Here is a 20,863-nt window from a genome sequence, read left to right on the forward strand (position 1 = left end):
AATGTCTGAGGCTGGATTTGAACCCAGGTACTCCTGACTCCAGGGCTGGTGCTCTAGCCACTGTGCCACCTAGCTGCCCCTCAAGTTGATATTCTTAAAGTGCAAATCTAACCATGTTATTTCCCTTCTCAAGAAATTCCAATGACTCCCTATTATCGCTACGATCAAGTGTAAGCTCCTCTTTTTGTCAGTCATTCATAATCTGCTTCCAGCTTACTTTTCCAATTTGATTACATATTATTTCCCTTCCTACACCTTGTAGTCTAACCCAATAGGCTCACCCATTGCCCCTCACATATGACATTTTAGCCTTTGTCCCTGTGTCTTTGCACGGGCTGCCTCCTGAATACATTTCTTCCTCATTTCTGATCCTTGTTAACTCCCTTCAAGGCTATGTTCAAGTGCCATAACATCCCTCAGATAATGCTTTCCCCCAAATCTCCCTGTATTTGGCATAAATATATATATGCATACATATATGCCTAGTACATACTATATATGTATATCAACATGTACACACAGTAGACACAAATGTATAATATATTTACTTGAAATACATATATATGTATATATATATAAATACATGCAAACAATACACACTTTTATCCAATTTACTTTTTTGTAAACATGTTGTATTTCACCAATAGAATGTCACATGTGTTTGCCTAGTGCTTGCTCCTGGAAGAAAAACTGTGATGAATCTGAGCATGCTAAAAATCAGAGTTATCACTTTGCCAACAAAACTTCATATAGTCAAAGCAATTGTTTTTCCAGTAACAATGTATACCTGTGAGAACTGGCTATGTGGAAAGCTGAGCACTTCAGAATCAATACTTGAATTCTGGTCCTAGAGAAAACTTTTGAGTGTCCCTTGGACAACATGAAGATCTCAGTCAATGCTTAAAAAAATTAATTCAGACTATTAAATGAAAGATCAAATTCTGAAACTCAAGTTTAAATACTTGAGTCACATAATGAGAAGACAGGACTTATTGGAAAAGACCCTGATTTTGCAAAATATTGAAGTTAAAGGAAAAGGGCATGGATTAAATGAATAGAGAGTGATAAACATGAATTTGGACAGACTTTAGGACATAGTGAAGAATAGAAGGACTTGGTGTACTATGGTCTATGGGGTCATGAAGAATAAAACATGACTAAGTGACTGAACAGCAACAGATATCTAACATAGTGCTTAACATAAGCATAAAAGGAGATTTATAATGTTTTTATGTTGAACACTGAAATAAACAAAAGAAGGGGAAAAAGAGAATAGTGATTTTTTAAAAAAATACATAAATCAAAAAATCTATTATATTTTTTTATCAGGTGATATCCAAAACTTTTTTCTCTAATTCCTGGAAAAACAGTCCCTTGTGAACTACAATCTTATGTTCCAAATTTTAGCTCCAGCTGAATAACAACTGGATAAGTTAGAAAGTCCACAAAATGGCTTTATAATAAAAATGTCGACAAAACCTAGATTCTTGAAGGACTCATGGGTACTGGGATTATAATAATGGTTGCCTTTAATACTCTTCCATTCAATGTTCCAAACAGTGGAATTTGTAGTTTTTTTCCTTTGGTGAAAAGATCAAAAACCTGGGCAATTTGACATTTCTAAGATTGGACACAGTTTGAATTTCCATAATTTCTGGGGGGAATGTAATCCACCCTCTCTCAGTTTTATTAAAAACCACCTTCTTGGCCATAGCCTAAGTCATTATAATAGTACTTCCATTATTTCTCATTTCTCACTATAGGAAATAGAGGAATTTTGTGGAGAACACTAACAAAATTGATGGGTAGTGGTTACATTCTATTTGAATGTTGTGTTTTTTTATCTTCAAACCTAGAAAGTAAAAGTGATGATGGTGATGATAATTTTTAATAATATGAAATAATTATTGAAAATTTTAAAGCAAAATTTATTTGAAGCTGATTTTTGATTTGAGAATCATTAATAGTATCTGAACATTCAATTTAAAAGTCAGTACTGAATGTTGGCTAAAATTCATTTCTAGTTTATATTTTGAAAAGTGATTCTAAAATTTGCATTGAAAGAGATTTATCATATATATTCTGTTTGCAATTCTGTAGGGTATATGTAGGTATTTGTATATATGCATACCTATGTGAATGTGCATATTTATCTATGTATGAATAAAAAATCCTTTTGTGAAAACACAATGCAAGATATTATTTTTTCCATTGTTATAGCATGATATATGTAGTTCACATGAAAAGGATATGTATTCATTAATTCATTAATCATTTAACAAACACCCAGCATATATTACTCTGTGCTTGGTACTCTGTTAGGTATATAAATCAAAAGCCCTTGCCCTCAAGTAATTTAGAGTTGAATCAGGAGGGTAGAACCAACGTGAACTTAGATAAGTAAATAAAAATATATGCAAATTAAATACAAAGTATTTTCATGCTAGGGATGGAACTAGCAACTAAAGAAGTGAGATTATCAATGGATATAATGTGTAAAACTATTCCTCATATTAAAATAAAAAATTAACTGCTAAATTCTATGGGAAAGTAATTTTTTTTGGTAATTTTCCCAACAGAAAAGAAAAACCTGCTTCCTTTGGCCAAAAATTTCTCCTTTTCACCCTCGAACTATGACTCAGAAATGAGTATAGGCAATGGATTCACCTATTTTTCTAAATGACAGAGTTGTGTGGATGCTTTAACAATTTTTCCTTTTATTTGGAGTATATTAATTGACAACATTTGATTCAATATTTAAATATTGATATTAGCTGTTGTTCAATTGTTTAGTCATGTCTGACTCTTCATGATTATATCAGTCCTTTCTATTCCCTACTATCCCTTTTATTTTTGCCTTCAGATTTTCCAAACATCTAAATCTTTTCCAGTGAGTTCTGCCTTCTCATTATGTGGCCAAAGTATTAAGATTCAGCTTTAATATTTAACTTCCAATGAAGAATCTGAATTTATTTCTAAATATTAACTGATATGATCTCCTTGCTGTTCAAGGGATTCTCAAAAACTTTTTTCAACATCACAATTTAAAAACATCAGTTCTGCAGCAATTAGCATTCCTTATAGTCCTTATAATTCTTTACAATGCATTGCTACTGGAAAAACCATAACTTTGATTATGTGATAAGGTGATGTACCTGATTTTTACTATCCTTTCCAGATTTGCCATAGCTTTCCTTCTAAGGAGCAAGCGTTATTTAATTTCATGACTATATTTGCTGTCTGCAGTGATCTTTGAGCTGAAACATGTAAAATCTGACACAGCTTCCATTTCTTCTCCCCCTTTTTGCCAGGAAGTGATGAAATCAGTTGCCAAGAGCTTAGTTTCCAGAGTCCTCAAGCCAGAGACAGTAAGGGGGCTAGGAAAATGGGGAGAAAGAGATTATTTGGGACCTCTGTGTCAGCATCAGATGTAGGACAAAATATTGTTTGACAGATCCATTGCCTATACTCACTTCTAGGTCATAATTTGAGGGTGGAAAGGAGAACTTTTTGGCCAAAGGGACCAGAAGTCCTAAAGGACAGTATCACTTTTGGTGCCCTTCTCTTCCTTCTTATGGGCAAGTTCATCACATTTACATTTATGGTAATTATTTATTGATTTCTCCCCTCTCTATTATAATAGTTGAAGACATCTCTAGGTTATCTTGTTGACCCATAAGTGTACAGAAAAAGTAACAGAAAACAAAAAACAGAACTTTGTGTTCAAGTCTAGTATTAGGGTATTGAAAGAAGAAGAGATATCAAAGATAGAAATACTATTCAGAGAAGTAGGAAGACAACCAAGAAAATTTAATATCATTAAAATCAAGACAAAGAAATATCTGAGTGAATAAATAATCATATTAAGAGTCAAACTTAAGAATAATGATGTTGAGTCATTTGGTTTCATAATTTAATACAAAGCATTTTTAGTAGTGTGGAATGGGAGTTGAAGCTATATTATAGAGGATTAAGAGGAAAACTGGTATGTCTAGGAAAGGAAATCAATGGTTGTAATTCATATATTTATAATTTGTGTCTATGAACATAAGAAAATAGAGTAGAGCTCACAGGAGAATAGTTAGATAAATGAAGCAAAGAGGTGACTTTAGATAAATGAAGCAAAGAGGTGACTTTGAGGTTGATAATAAGCAAATAGAAATGGTAGAATTTGATAGTGTTCAGTTAAATTCAATGAATATTTACTAAGTGATTACTACATACTCAGCTCCATGCTGTTGCTAGAGAGATAGAAAACATGTAACAAGCATCTCTTAAATACCTCCTATGAGTAAGGCAGTGTGTCTTTTGGTTTAGTTTGCACAGTCAGAGAACATGAAGACAAAATATTGCTAGCATGGAGTGTATATTATGTTGACAGTCTTATAATTTTATTCAAGATAAAAGTTCTATATAAAACCTGTCTATGGAGGTAGACATATAACATGCTAAAGGAAGGTTTGGAATTCCATTTTTAGTTAGTGAACTGGGCAGTAATCAGCTATATTTCCTTTTGCATTGATTATTATAATCTATTACTATAATCCAAACAAATTGACATAACTAGTTGATCACATATTCAAAAGTTCATCTTTTAATTCTATGTCTCTGTATCCAACATGGGTATGCTAAAGTTAACTCAAACTGGGGAGAACAAACTGTTAAATGTTTAGGTTGCGCATTTACACCTAGGAAATCAGCAAATGATACAAATCAGGGCTTTGATTGGCTTTTAATTGTCTAGACATAAAATGGAGAAAATGTTAATAATGCAGATTAAACTTAAAAGTGTACTCTGTACATTTTTTTTTTCTTCAGAGACATGCTTGTTTAAAAAAAATCACCAGCACAATAGACCTGATCTTGGTATTTAGAATGTTCTTTCATAATCACTTCTACCTCTTGCAAAACTTTACTAATTCATTCACTACCAGAAATCACTGTATATTTACTTGTATATATCCTATGTTCATATCCTAACCGCACCCCAGTTGAAAGCAAATTTCGTGATTGAAGAGACTATATCTTTTGCACTTGCTTCTTCCAAGTTTATCATAATGCCTAATCTTTAGTGGTTAATTGTTGATTGAGCATTATAACAGGATGTAGAATTACAAACCAAAGGGAGAAATACAGACAGTGTGAGTTCTGAGTTCATGTTCTATAAGACTTCCTCAAAGATTCATGGAAGTGGGACTTTATGAATTTTTGAATGTGGAAAGAAGAAAGAAACATTTCAGGTGAGAGATGATATTTGTCCTTCATTCTTGAAGAAGACCATGATATCAGGGAAGGGGATACCATGACAAGCTTGTGAATTGGAATTTTTAGTGAGTGCTGTTCTAAGTCACCAGACTCACTTTCTCCTTCAGAATCATCTGGATCCAATGGCCAGATATGAATCAGGGCAACTGGAGATGGTCTTGACTGTGAGACAATTAGGGTTAAGTGACTTGCCCAAGGACACACAGCTAGTAAGTATCAAGTGTCTAGACTGCATTTGAACTCCAGTTCTCCTGACTCCAGGGTCAGTGCTCTATCCACCGTGCCACCTAGCCATACCTAGGTGAGAAAAAGACTAATGAGGAAGGTCAGAAGTAGAATTCTAATTCTTCTCTTCATGATTTGTTTTTAACTCAATGTAATCTGAATATTTGATGAACATGCTCTTTTATAATTCAGATTGCATTATTATAAAGGTTAAATAGCCCAAATAGCAGTCACTCATGTAGAACACTGCTTTCTCTACTAAGACAGTTTGCCATTGAATCATCCTTTGTGTACAACTTTCTAAATGAATAGTAAATTCTAGATCAGAGATGGCAAAAAGGAGTTTGGATCTGGAAAACTTTTTTTCTACTGATTAAGCTAACTGACAACTAAATTCCAAGTTTGGAGTCCAACTTAGACTGACGTTGTTAATATTTAGACAAAAAGAAAGTAGTAGCTTGGAATTGGCATAGTTTTTGACTGAATCTATCTCTAAGATATATATAGATAAAATGTTTATTAAGTGCTTAATATGTTCCAGAAACAGGCAATGCTAAAGAGAAGATAGAGTCTAGAGAGAAAGGATGACAAATTCTAGTAATTTTAATAAAAATTGCTAACACAAAATACTGTAATTTTGTGTTGGTAATTTTTATTAAATTTACAGAATTAGATTATTATGAAATAAATTCTTTCAAATTTCCCTTTTAAAATATATTCTTATGTCAGGAATAAAAGGTAGACAAATTTCTTATCTTGTCAAGAACTATTTTTTGTGGAAAGTTTTTTCTCCTCTTGAAATCAAAGCTAAGAAAAAAAGCTTGGGATACTCTTTAGGCATCTGAAGAGAATTTAAGTTGTTACTGAAGTAATACACAGCAGCATGGTATAGTAAAAACAATACTAGAAGTGAGTTTGAGTCTTGTCTCTGACTTACTCTATGACATTCATAAGTCACTTGAATTGTCTGGGTCTAATTTTCTCATCTATAAAATGAAAATTATATATATATGTATATGTATATATATATTATACTACCTATTTCATAAGATGAGGGAAATGCTGCTTAATGAGATATTTTTATTTCTTTTAAACATTTTGAGAGAACTTAGAACTGTTGAAAGATACCAGTATGGCAGCTTTAGAGGCTAAAGTCTGTTTATTCTCCAAGTGGGCACTAAATGGTAAGAGCTGTAATGATCCAGCTGGATCTCCTTTAGACTAGGGTGTGGGACCGAGTTTCTTGAGTCCAAGTCACAGTCTAGCTGGGAAGTTGCCTTTCAAGGATGATGGGAAGGAAAACAAAGAGAGTTTTACCATGGAAGTATTCAAGTTGGCAGCTTCTTTTGCTGGAGACTGGCAAAATGAATTTTTGTACATTCAAAACAAAAGGGGAATACAGTTGTGATGTAACAAGAGGATCAGACCAGGATAATTTGTCAGGCTATGGTAAAGAAGCCAAAGGAGTGAGAACAGTCAAAATGGAGTTTCTCAAGTGGAAGCAGCAGGTTTGTAAGTTCCTAAATTGCAGGTAGGTATCTCTTTTTCTATGTTCTCATCCTTTTAATTCAATTTAATACAATTCAATGCACATTTATTAAATATCTACTAGGTGCAGGCCCTTTGCTATACAAGGTATACAAATAACAAGAAAATAGTCCCCAACTTCAGCTTACAATCTAGTGGCTCTAATTACAATTAAATGCACATGATACTTGACTGACAATTTTGCTTTATTTCCCTCTATAATGTGCTAAAATAATATTTTTGAAAATGCAATAATTGTAAAGTTTTATCATTTACAAACTCTGTCAATCTCTGGCATAGAAAGATGCTAGCCACAACCTAAAAACATTCAGATAGGTGAATAATAGAGAGGATAGAATACTGGACTTGGAGTCAGGAAAGCCTCGCTTTAAATCTTCAGATATGTCCTGGCTCTGTGAAGATGAGCAAGTCATTGTGCTCTCAGTTTCAGCTCCCCATTTTTAGATTGAGAGTGTTGCATTCAATGACCTTTAAAGTCTTTTTCAATTCTAAATGTATAAAATCTTGGTTTTTTTGCTAGGTTTACTTATACTTGGATTCATTCTGTTGCATCATCTTGGGTTAACAGGATCTATGATTTAGGATTAAAAACTCAACAATTTTCCAACTCTTTCATTTGTGCATCTTTGAAATATCATATTTCATGATTACTGCCTTGTTGTGGCAGAGGGGTTTACAAAGCTCAGTGAAACTATGAGCCATGCCATGCAGAGTTACCCAAAGCAGATAGGTCATGGTGTAGAATTCTGACAAAAGGTCATCAACTGGAGAAGGAAATGACAAATCACTTCAGTGTCTTTGTAAAGAGAACCCTATGCACAGCACCAAAATGATAAAAAGATATGACATTTGAAGATGATCCCTTCAGGTTGCAAGATATCCAGTATGCTACTGGAGAAGATAAGATGCTGGGGGATGAGATGGTTAGATAGTGCCATGGAAATGATAAATATGAATTTGGACAGACTTCAAGAGATGGTGGAGGAGAGAAGGATCTGGTGTGCTTTGGTCCATGAGTTTACAGTCAGACATGACTCAACAGCAACAATATGATAGGAATGAAATGGTTACAGATCTTCTTCCCAAAATATCCTCTTAGCAGTTTTCCCAGTTACACAAATATATTTTTGATCTCATCAATTTGGATTTTCCCTACAATGATACAGATGCCTTCTAAATGACATTCATTTTTCAGTTCTTTAGAGAGTATTCTATTCCATGTCATGAAGTCACTTAGCTATCTTTCTTCTTAAATTGATCAAGGCAGTCTATTTGTTCAGTCAATCCAATCCAACAAGTATTTATCAAGTTCTATGACATGTCAGGTACAGTGCTAAGTGCTAGGGATATAATTAATGAAAGTCATTCCCTTCCCTCAATAAATTTAAGATCTAAAGGGGAAAAACAACAAAAAAACAGGAAAAAATGAGGAGAAGGAAGAAATCAGAAAGTCTAAGGGGCAGGAGGACCTTATAATATGTAGTTGAAACCAAGGCAGGGGAAGAAAATGTAGAGTGAAGTTGATTCCTACTCTCTAGAGAGGAACTGAGAGATTGGTACACTTCCCCCTGCAAATAGAGGGAGAGGAGGCTAAAGGAGGTAGAGTCAGTGGAGGTTTGAGTTGGCAGTATATGGTGAATTTAGAAGTGTTGAGTTTCTCTTAGGAGGGGCATTTTATTTCTTGGAGTTGAAACAAGACAGGCAGCAGATGCATAGTGGAGAGTCTGTACAGTTAATCTGTAAAAAGTGCTGTGAACTCAAGAATTTTTAGGCTTTTTTGGACTCCCCTATATAAGAAAACCCCAGGAAGATGGTTTGGCAGATAGGAGAGAATGATACTGATTTTTGGTCTTGGTTTTGTTTTGCCTCTGTGCTGTTCTTTAACAGATTTAAGCATAGGGAAAGAGAAATGAAAGTCAGGGAAAAAATTGGAAAACTGGGAAAACCATAAATTGCAGAACTATTTAGAAGTGATTGATCTAATAATTCCCACATAGATATTTGATCTAGTTTTAGATATTGAAATATGAAAATATACAAATTGTTCACTATAAGCTAGCTTTAGATCATCTATATAGACATTCAATGACCAGGAAGTGCACACTAAAGAAAAAATTAAGCCTGAGGGCAATAGCATGCTATGTAATGTTCTCAGCAGATGGACTCTGTTGTGTATACTAATGATCTTGATACTTGGAGGAAAGACTGCCCTGCTGTGAATTGAAAAGCTGCCCAGCAGGATTCTGGAAAGTAGCAGGCAGAGAGAAGATGTTGACAAAGGTTTTCTCTTGGGTAAGCCTATTGCTACTCCTATGGCTGAGACAAGGACACTTGTTTCCTTCTAAAAGGATTACAGTGAAATCTTCTTTTTAAAAAACTAAATAAATTTGACCTATTTCATTTTTCCCTTGAGGAAGAGGTAGAACTGTAGGCATGAGGCTTCAGCTGAAGCCATGCCAGAAAGAAAATTCCACAATCCTATGATCTCTGACATCATCCTATGGAAACTACATGTTCCACAAAGCAGTATTGAAATGAGCAGTATCTAGAGGAGACCAGTGGAAGGAGGTCTCATGTATGCCTTGGCCATTTATGAAATCTAGGCATGTTTCTGTTCATGTGTATCTCATGTTCTTGTTCTCTACATATATGATCCTCTACATGTTTTCCATAGCTACTCTTCTCATTGACGGTGTGCATCTGTTAAAGTCCATGTTGCAGTTTTATGAAAAAATGTTTTATTGTTACTTTTCATCAAGTGTCTCTTGGTACTAATTATGCTTTTACCAAAGGCAAACAAATACCACTTTTTGCTTGTGAGCTATAATTTTTATGACTATAGATCCAACAGGATTTTTTGAATTTATTTTTTTTTCAGTGGACTGAACTGTCATGTTTGGAAAGATTTAAATAGTGTTTATCTTGTTCTATTGTGTGATAAACCAAAACATGGAAACAATAGTTCCTCCCCTCATATAGCTTAGAACTTGAAGGAAATCTGAATCAAATTCAACTTTATTCCTAAACTTAGTCCTTAAAAATTAAGTGATAGCAGAGAAGTCTTTGACTCTCAGTTGTTTCCATATGTAAAATGAGGATAAAAGAACAAATTTCCCTTGCAGAGAACCCTAGACCTCCCTTAATAATGATTTTGGCACTCAGGTAGCTTAATAAGCAGATCAGACAGACCCAGAGTACCAAAAACAACAATGGCACCATGGACAAGGTCAATGAAGAAAGACTACAACTAGATATATCACTGTAACTCAGTGGTCTTCAGATCATGACAAGAGAAATAAAGGTGGTCTGTTATTGTCTTGTGAAGAGTCTTCCTTCAGACTTGGCATTCAGTGTCCTAATGTTTTCAATGAAATAGATAGCATATCAGATTTGGTTTCAGGGGTTTGAATCCTTTTCCTAGTTTTGTAACCTTGAGGAAGTCACTTAAATGTCCTCAGCCTATTTCACTATCTGAATATTTACTTCATAGTGTTATTGTAAAGACTAAATGAGAAAAAAAGATTTAAAGTTATCTTCATATTTTAAAATGCAATATAAGTATTAGTTATTATCATTCACTATTTTGTAGAGATAGGGCAGGTTCTCACTCAAATATATTTTGTTAGTTTCTTATAGGATGATGTTAGTATAAAGAGTATCCTGAAATAGAAAGTACAAGCATAAGCGATGAAATTTTCCAAGAAATATCAAATTAGATCTGAGAAAGAAAAAAATGGGATTTTCAACATTCATAGTCAATGCCACCTGCTTCAAGCAAGACTTATAGATATGAGTCCCAGAGGTTCCATTTTTTGAGAATTGTTATAAAGATCAAATGAGATCATTCAAGTAAATATTTTCTGAACTTTAGTATGCTATATGAATAATGGTTATATCTGAAAAATACATATTAAATGCCTATATATGTCAGATACTCTGATAAATACTTGTGATTAAAAAAGAAAGGCAGAAATAGTCCCTACTCTTAAGGATTTCATACTTTTAGCAGGGGTGACAGTAGACAAATACTTTTGTACATTCATGATATATAAAGCATAAACAGAAGTTGATAAAATAAAGGGAAAGGAAAATTAGGAGCCACAGCAGATAGATTACTGGGTTTTGATCGGGAATTCACATCTTCATGAGTTTAAATCTTGTCTTCTACTTACTAAACCCTGGTTACATCAATTTTCTTATCTATAAAAAGAACTGGAGAGTGAGAAGACAAACTACTAAGTAACTTTGTCAAAAACCCTCAAGACTCTTGAAGAGTAGGATGTGCCTGAAATGACTGAAGAACAATTACAAAAGAAAGGCAAAAGCTTACAGATGAGTTGAATTTTGAAAGAAGTCAGGGATTATAAGATGTCAAAAGATGAAAGTAAAGGGGGTAAAAAGTTGTACATGATGCACAACTATTATAAAGGCATGTTAACAGGATATAGAGTGTCACATATGAAGAACAGAAAGTAGACCATTGTAACAGAATCACAAAGGGTGATGAGGGAAAGAAAGTGATAGAAACCTGAAAAAGAATGGGGCCAAATAGTGAAGCTTTAAATGTCAAATGAAGGAATTTGTACCAGATCATAGAAATCATAGGGAGCATCAGAGTTTATTGAGTATGAGGTTGTCTTGGTTAGGCCTACACTTTAAGAAAATAACTTTGGCAATGGGGAAAATGAGGGCAGGGAAACAATGGAATGTGATTGCAATAGTCCAGGTGTAAGAGGAGGAGGTCTTCCAGCATGACTATGCTAGTAGAAAGAAAAGATCTGTACAAGAGGTATTGTGAAGGAAGGAATTAAAAGATTTAACCCCCCTGATTTGATATATGAGGTGAATGAGTGTGAGAAATCAAGTATATTTAAGAAGCAGGTAGACAAAGATATCTACACAAGCAGCAATTGAATATTTTAGTGATTAGAAAGGTCAGAGTGAAATTGGGTCATTGGGAAAGAAAACTCTCAAATATGACCCTTTTAGTTTGTAGATATGATATTTACTACCATATAAAAATGATAGAGATGGATTCTTTATCCTATCTAAACACTGACTTGATATAAACTGTGGGGAACTGATCATGATTTTTAAAAAATGTTCACATTTTCTAAGAAGTTCAAGAAAATTGTTTGTTCATAATTTCATTTGTCCTTCCATTGCTCAAGAGCTTTTGTCTCATCACCTAACTTTTCCTTAATTGCTTATTAACTTTGCAGGCTTGACTTATTATACTATTCCTTATGTAAATTTCACTCACCTTGCATAATCTTGCTTATGTAGAGCTTCATCATGCATGATAGAATTCAGTTTTTAAAATGTGATAAATAAATGTACTGTTAGCATCTCTGCAGTTAATTTATTCTCTCTGGTACAATGCTTGGTATATCACGGGACACTAAATGTTTATGGATGATGATTAAAATGATAAAGGTGAACATAATTTGATGCTCAGCATATTGTAAGATAGCATAAAAGTTTTTTCTACCTAAGTAGCATATTAAGCATAAATTTAAATATTTTAAAATTTTGTCTATAAATTCAAATATTTTAATTAGAAATATTCATTTCTATTTTATTATGAAGAATTGTAAGTGGGAAGCTTATTTTTTCTAGTCCACACTTTGGTAGATAAGTAATTTCATCAAAATCTTTTATCAATATAGATCACAGTTCATAAATACCTTTTTATCCTTTGTTATTCAAATCCACATCTTTGCATAAATCATTGATAGTATATCTATTTAACATTTTACCAGCATTTCTTTAGATTCTTTAAGACTTTTAGAATACCTTGTACTTTATGTAGCATTCAGGCCATATATCTGTTTTTTTTTGCTTTTGTTACATAGCTAATCAACTTTTTCATGACTATAGATTGTCCTTGTTGATAGTTGATATCTTTACTATTTTCACAGAATAGTCACTGTTAGTAATGAGCTATAGCCTTTTAATCTAGCTTGTGTCTCCACATTGACCATTGGGTCAAATGTAATTTTAATTCCCCATTGATTATAATTTTCCATAACATATGCATATGATCATCTATATGACTATAGAACATGGACAATTTTGACTTCTGAAGAATCAAAATTGTTTTTATTTTTGAGAATATGGGCTTTTGTATAATGGAATGGCTTATTATCAGTGAAATTATTTCAGTTTCCCAAATACTATCTATCAAACCTCTTCTCTATTGAACTTTGGGCCCAGTTTGTTGCCCAATATCTGTGTGTATGTGTATATATGCACATACATACATACATACAAACAAACACACCTATATGTTGGTAATACTCATTTATTTTTTCTCCCCAACATAGATTTTAAATATGACCTCATTTGAATAACCAGGGTTTCACTGAGGCTCTTTATGCTCTTGAGTTTAATGTCATCTATAAGTAAGAGCATCTGGAAGAACTCACCATCTGTACAGAATTTTCTCCTATCTGGATCCTGTACAGAACATTTTTGTGAAAATGGTGAATATCCTTGTGCAGCATATGTCTTTATATTTTCCTTTATGTTTATGATCAAAGAATCATTACAAACAGGTACTTACTGTTGTTGAAATGCTGAAAGAATAATATAATAGTAGAAGAGGACAATGATTTGCACACTTATGGAACATTTAAAAGGTTTTTTTTTAAAACTGTTTCCTTTTTTCAACATAACTCTATGAAGTAGATACTATAAGCCTATTTCCATTTTATAGATTAAAAAACCCTATAATTTATACCTATTTGATAGCTTATTTGGAAGAAAGTCCATAAAGTGGAATTCTATTCTACTGAGTCAACTAGTGGCTGTTTATGTTCAGCAGGCAACAAATATAATGGAATTATATATTTTTTAAAATCTTTTACAGTCTATTGTGAGATTGTGAATATGTGATCAGCTGTGAAGAATCACCTTCAAAATCCTGAATATCTTACCAAGGACATCTTCATATATGATCATAGATAATTTCCATAAAGATTTTATGAAGAATCAGGTTTGTGAGTCAGCAGATAATAAAATCTTCTCAGTGACTTTTTGGGGGGAGTATGAGGGGAATATCTATCAATGTAATATTTATTTTGGGGGAATCTTCTCTGAGATATCTTTAAAAAGTGTCATTGATATTGTTGATTGTTGTCCTTCATTCTCAAAGATCAAAATGACAACATTAACATGTTAGACTCAAACATTATGTGACTGATCAGACTAATAGGAGCTCTGAATGTTCTACCATAGCTTGAGGAAAAATAGTCCATGTGAACATTTGGGGTGAATTCAAGTGTGTTTCACACTTTCTTTGAGCTACTTAAATTTTGCTTTGCTCATAGAATACAGCCTCTCTGATGAGGGCACACCATATTGGATGGTTCTGTGCCAATGTCTCCCATGCTTGAATAATCAATTTCAAATTTCATAAGAGAACTCTTAATAGTGTCCTTGTTTTTTTTTTTTCTGACCCCTCTCTTCTTCCCTCCCCCCCCCAGCACTTGCCTTGTGTGAGATCTCTGTAAAATAATCTTTTTGGAAAGCAAATGTTTGGCATTGAAACAATGTGGCCAGTTCATTGGAGTTGTAGCAGAGTTTGGATGTTTGGTAGTTTGGTTTGAGAAAGGACCTCAGTGTCTGGTATCTCATCTTGCCAGGTGATTTTAGGAAGCTAAGACAATTTAAATGGAAGCAACTTTGTTTCCTGGCATGACATTGATAGACTGTCCAGGTTTACAGGCATTCAACAATGAGTTCAGCACAACAGGTCTGCAGACCTTCAGTTTGGTGAGAAGTCTAATACCTCTTCTCTCTCATGCTTTCCTTTGGATCCTCGCAACACTGAATTAGTTATGGTAATGTTTGTGTCAACCTCATTGTCAATCTGTACATCCATAGAAAGTATACAGTCAAAGCATATCTTATCAATAGTATTCACAACTTCTCCATTTGTTGTAACTGATGATTCCACAGATGAATGGTATGGTGCTGGCTGATGAAGCATTTGTTTTTCCTTGGGTGTTTGTTAATTGTCACTCCCCCTCATAAGAATGGAAGAGGTCCTAGTGACCTTTACAACATATATATGGTTAGAGTATTGCCACCTACTCTATGGAATCTAACCAATTTTCCTCTCTATATTTTTGTTTTTGTGATCCAGAAACCTTTTTTTAACTTCATTTTTTTGAGTATTAATTCACTTAATTTTACAGCACATTAGATTTGAGCTGTTAGAATTGTCAATGTTTGGTGTCAGTGTTATCAATGACAAGAAAAATTGTTATAGAAATACTAATCGTTGTGTTCCATTTTACATCTATTTGTTTCCTCCCTTTACGTTTCATATGTAAGTTCTCTTGGTAATATGCTTGTTTTGATTTCAACTCAACTTCTTAGTCAGTGTTTGTTTCAGTGCTTGTAGTTTTATAAAATTACATCCCTAATATTAATTCTAATAGTTGCCACTTATATAGCAGTTTAAGGCTTGCAAAGATAGGTAATTAGTGTCTATATTTTAAAATGTCTTGTATATTTATTCTTCCTAATCTTCTGAAGTTTTCCTATATAATACTTTACATATGAACTTGTACTTTAAAATGGCATGGTCCTTTGATTCATTTTGATTCTTGGAAGTAGATAAAATATTTGTTTTTGAGGGACTGCTCCTCATTGTGGTTATTGCTTTACATTTGTTAAAATTTGCCAAGAAGCTTCAGCACTAATTCAATAGTTTAACTTTGTCAGACTTAACATCTTGTTAATATAGGCATGTTGAGTTGTTATTATTGCACCCAATATTTTCTTCTCATCTTTTTTCTTTTTTCTTGGCTAACTACTCAGCAATCTAGTGATACAGAGACAATTGATTATAAAATGACTCCCACACCTGTAACTAGTCACTTCTAGTGTTTTTAGATTAATAAGTTTTATTCTTTCTCAATGATCATTGCTTCTTATGTTCAGCATCTTTCTTCTTTCCTAGAATCAAGTATTCATAATATTATACATAAGGTTTCCACATGATTCATTTACTTTTGATTCTTTGATCTCTTGATCCTAAAAATTTTCTAACACATTTTCCATTGTCTGTCAACCCTTGCATGAAATTGTTTTAATATCAAGATATATATTGACTAAGTTCAGAGGATCTTTTTCTTCATTTTTTTGAGCCTTAGCTGGAATTATGTTTATGATGAACTTTTATTTATTTTTTATATGCCCCTGATTGCCACTATAGAATGAGGTGAATTAGATAGTTTTAAAAAATTCATAGACCTTAGATTAAGTGTAGACTGGTAGGGGAGGAAATATTGTATAGTAAAGGACACTTGAGCAAGAGTCAAAAGGCTTGTGTTTGAGTACTGACTTTGTCATCTACTAGTTGGATGATCTTGGATATATCATCTTATCTTTTTATCCCTTGGTTTCCTTATCTTCAAAATGAGGAGGTTGGAATAGATGGTCAGTTTTTGCTATTACATTCTATGGGAATAACCCAGTTGTGAGATAATGTTGGATTTGATTTCAAATGTTAACTATTAAGACTAAATAAAATTGGTCTCCTATGCTGTGAGTATGTTTCTCATTTTATCCTTCATTCCTCTTTTGTTGTGTTTCCAGGAAAGAGGGAAGAGGACCTATTGTATTTTTAAAATTGTTTGTAGTAAATGCAATACTTCTTTTGAAACACTTTTTGCCTGAGAAATCAAGAGTTTTTTTTATACTAGAGATAAGTATACAGATCTTTCTGATTATTAAATAATAATGAAAACATTCCACTGCAGTTTTAAGTCTGTACTATATTTGAAAAGTGTTGTGATTCAATGGTAGTACAACTGGAAGTATGGTGATAGTGATTCTCATAGATTTTCTATATCTTTTATCTTTGTTAAATATTTCAGAACTTTAGAATTAACTAGGGAAAGCCTGTAGACACTATATCTCTCTTAATTAAGTTCAAGATCACTATTACTTTTTGACTGCCATGTTACACTTTTCCCCCAGAATAATACTTGCTGGAAGAACATTGAATTTGGTGTTATTTTTGACTCCCAGTAATTGGCCAAGAAAGCTATCTGACTGACTCGGAGATGTAAGTGACTTGTCCACAGCTAATATATGAACTATAATTCAAATCTAGATGTCCTGACTGCGTTTCTATGGTCATTGACATCATGGAAAAGAATGGGAAAGACATGTATCCAGGAAAATTTTAATCTTTGAACAACAATATGCAAATTATTTAATGGATTACATAAGTGGAAGGAAACTTTAAGCAAAGTAAGAGAGAAAGGTGATAGGTAAAATTAGAGGAACTAAGATATACTAAAAATGTGACAGCTAATCACTTAAGTCATTTCAGGGTTTGGAAAGTGCTTTACATAAATTATCTCATTTCAAATAAAATCATATCTATAATTTCCCAGAACAAAATCCCTTTCCTTGTCATCATTCCAATGTATGCATTGCTTTAATGTAATCTTCTTGAGTGACTAGTTCTTAGCACAGTATATATGCCCAATAGTAAATACTTAATATACATGTGTGCATTCATTCATTTTTTTTCAACCAGTTTTCAAAACAACCTTTAAAGTAGATGCATTTGTTTATTCTCCTTTGGCAGAAGAGAAAAGAGAAGTTAAGAAAAGTTGTGATTATCTAGGTTCTCGATGCAGAATTTCAACCCGGACCTTCCTAATGTCTAGTTCAAGGCTCTATATACTATGCCAATACTATTGATTAAATTTATGGATGATATTGTGGCAAGTTTAGGACATGAGTTGAAATCCATACTGTTGACTTCTTTCTGGTTACCTTACATAACTATGTTTAGATTCTTGGACTGTTATTTTTAGACTTTCTATCTTTGTTCCTATATTTTATTCAAATCAACTTTTCAAGGTGAGAATTATTATTTTCAAATGTGAATCGTGTGAAAGTGACTTTTTAAGATATTTATTCATTTATCTATCTCCCTATCTCTAATTCGTTTTTTTTCTTCCTCTGAAGACTTCTTATTTCTATATCACTTAGACTGGAAGTACAGGAACTACTCAGTGGTCCAGTTCCTTTACCCACCTGTTCAATTTCTGATCTGTGTTGGTTCACTCCTCCATGGGCAAGCTAGTAACTCCTCAATCCTGGGGGAGATTACATTAATTTTATTTTGTTGATGGTTATGTTTTGTCTTTCATTCTTGAAGAAGACCATGATATTAAGGTTGGTGCCATGACAACTACATGAATTGGATTTGAGTAAGAGGGTGGTGTGTTGAATCACTGGTCTCACTTTCTCCCCCAGAGCCACCTGGGTCCAGTGACCAGATATGAATCAGAATTATTGGAAATGTTTCTGAATGCAAGGCAATCAGGGTTATGTGCCTTGCCAAAGGGCACACAGCTAGTAAATGTCAAATATCTGAGTTGGGATTCCAACTCCTGTCCTCCTGACTCCAAGGTCAGTGTTCTGTCCACTACCCCATTGGTCATTGTAGCTGAGAACTCATGAGTTCAAGAAATTCATCAATCTCAGCCTCCTTGGCAGAAGTAACTTCAGAAAATGTGTTTTTTTCCTTATGCTTACACAGTTTACCTTTATTGTTATATGTGCAGTCATTGACCATTGAAGTTTTGTCTGGTATGCAAAAATTTAAGTAATGAAAGAAATCAAGTTTGAAGCTTAGAACTTTAAAGATCTTTGAAACTGGAAAGAATCAACGTCCTAATTTTACAAATAAGACCCAGACAATAAAAATAGTTTACCCAAGAGCACAGTGGTAAATTCAGTATAAAAATACTGACTCCTTAGTCTAGTATGGGTTATTATTTCTACTATACTATAACTCTGGTAGATAGTTTGGTTTCAATGAGTAAACCTAACCCAGGACTGCACACAGAGCAAGCACTTAATACATATTTGTAGAATGAACAAATGAATCAGTGAATTTCTAAGACTAATGGAATGGCTAGGATCATTCTAGGTCTACAAAATGTGATTCAGAAGAGGAAGCTTTATGTGAACTATATTGTCATCTTCGGAGTAATTAAAACCCATGATCAGGTTTCTCAATTCTTTATAGTCTGTCAAGCTATATCTACAGAATATCCCATAGTAGGAATCCATGGGGAAAAGAATAAATCGATAATAACTAGATGACAAAAGAAATATCTTGAGAGTGATTATCATTGATTCTTAGAGTATTAACTGAATAAACACAGAGACAAATGTCTAAGTAATTGTGTTTTCTTGCTTTACTTTTCCTGCCCTCAAATCTTGAAATGTGATTTGTGGTCTCATAGTTGTGAATATATTTTCAAAGATGCAGATTGCAATTCATCCATGATTGCCTGTCCTATGTGACTCTTTCCTATCTTTTCTCATGTTTGTCACAGGGAATTTCCCAATGAACTGGAGACAGTTTAAAAATGTTGTCATTTATTTTTGACTTTGAATATAACTGGCATCTCAAAATCATTTCATAAAGAAAAGTAAATTGATAAAGCCATCAGCCCTTTTGGTATCTTGCATAGAGTAGGTATTTAAATGTTTGTTGGATTTCCTGATGGTTAAGACATTCCCAAAAAAGATCTGAACTTTGTGGTTCAGTGGGTTTGATAATTAATCATATTGTATAACAGAAATACTTTCACATATGTCCATTTTCTTTTATATGAATAGAAGATGAAGAAGAGGGAGAGTTTTGATTCTGTTAAGTGAATTAGCTTGCTCTATTACTGTAGACTAAGAAAATCAAAGTTAGAAACTCTTGCCAAATTTAAAGACTAATCTTAATAGGTTTTTTTCCCTAAATAGAAAGGACATTCTAAAGCATGATTGTGAAGCTGTGGACCTTGTCATTTAATGAATGAGTCAAAATCATTTCCCTAGATTATTGCACTGGGAATGAATTGTACTTTGCAGCGTTTCAGACTCACTTGATATTTTTCTGTGCCCCCCTTCCAATAGCGACTCCTGATGCTACAAAAAAAATAATATAAATATAGGTGTTTAAAAGTTTTTCTACATACCTCTTATTTTCCAGACTTGAGATTTTTATAATAACTTGAGTCCATAGGAAGGTGTATAAACTGTAAAGTGATTAAAGCTAGGCAGTTAGATGGGAAAAAAATCATACTTTGAGAATATGGTTCCTAGAACATTGCAGCTGAAAAACAATCTTAGAGACTATATAGTTTCCAATTCCCCTCATTCAAAATAGTGAAATGATTTGTCTTCTTTCACATAATTGGTTGAAGAGCCATGAATATGAATTTGGGTTTCCTGATTCTTACTCAGTCTGTGCTATTATCTTTTACCACAAGGTCAATGCTTAGAGGCATACATTGAATTAGACCAAAGACGGGCATGCATCTTGGATGTGAAATAAATCCATGTGAAAATCATTTCCTTAATTTTTTACTTTCATTTATCAGATGACTTATGTGTTCCGTGATAAATTTATCTCATGTTTAGGAAAACTTAAAAACCTTATAAAGCATATAGAAATGTAAGATAAAGAATGTTTATTCTAAGATAAAATATTTTAATAAATTTTTGAGTTCTATAAGGCAGTGGTTTATGACTATGTCTACTCATCTCCAGTAAGACAAGAAAAATACATCATTCAATTTTTCTTGTTTGTTTGTTTGTTTGTTTTAGGTTTTTTCAAGGCAAATAGGGTTAAGTGGCTTGTCCAAGGCCACACAGCTAGGTAATCATTAAGTGTCTGAGGCCAGATCGAACTCAGGCACTCCTGACTCCAGGGCCAGTGCTCTATCAACTGTGCCACCTAGCCGCCCCCCATCATTCATTTTTCATGAAATTATTCATATCTAAT

The 20,863-nt window shown here is 33.4% G+C and overlaps 1 long non-coding RNA gene and 1 pseudogene across 1 annotated transcript in view; both read left to right on the forward strand.

Annotated features, from left to right (window-relative positions):
- The window catches only part of LOC141487967 (uncharacterized), a 136,893-nt gene that overhangs the window by 47,094 nt on the left and 68,936 nt on the right, over nucleotides 1-20,863 (forward strand). The window lies entirely within an intron of this gene.
- LOC141490354 (U6atac minor spliceosomal RNA) lies at nucleotides 15,046-15,161 on the forward strand (annotated as a pseudogene).

This window comes from Macrotis lagotis, chromosome 5 (genome assembly GCF_037893015.1).
Source record: "Macrotis lagotis isolate mMagLag1 chromosome 5, bilby.v1.9.chrom.fasta, whole genome shotgun sequence".
NCBI classification, from domain to species: domain Eukaryota; kingdom Metazoa; phylum Chordata; class Mammalia; order Peramelemorphia; family Peramelidae; genus Macrotis; species Macrotis lagotis.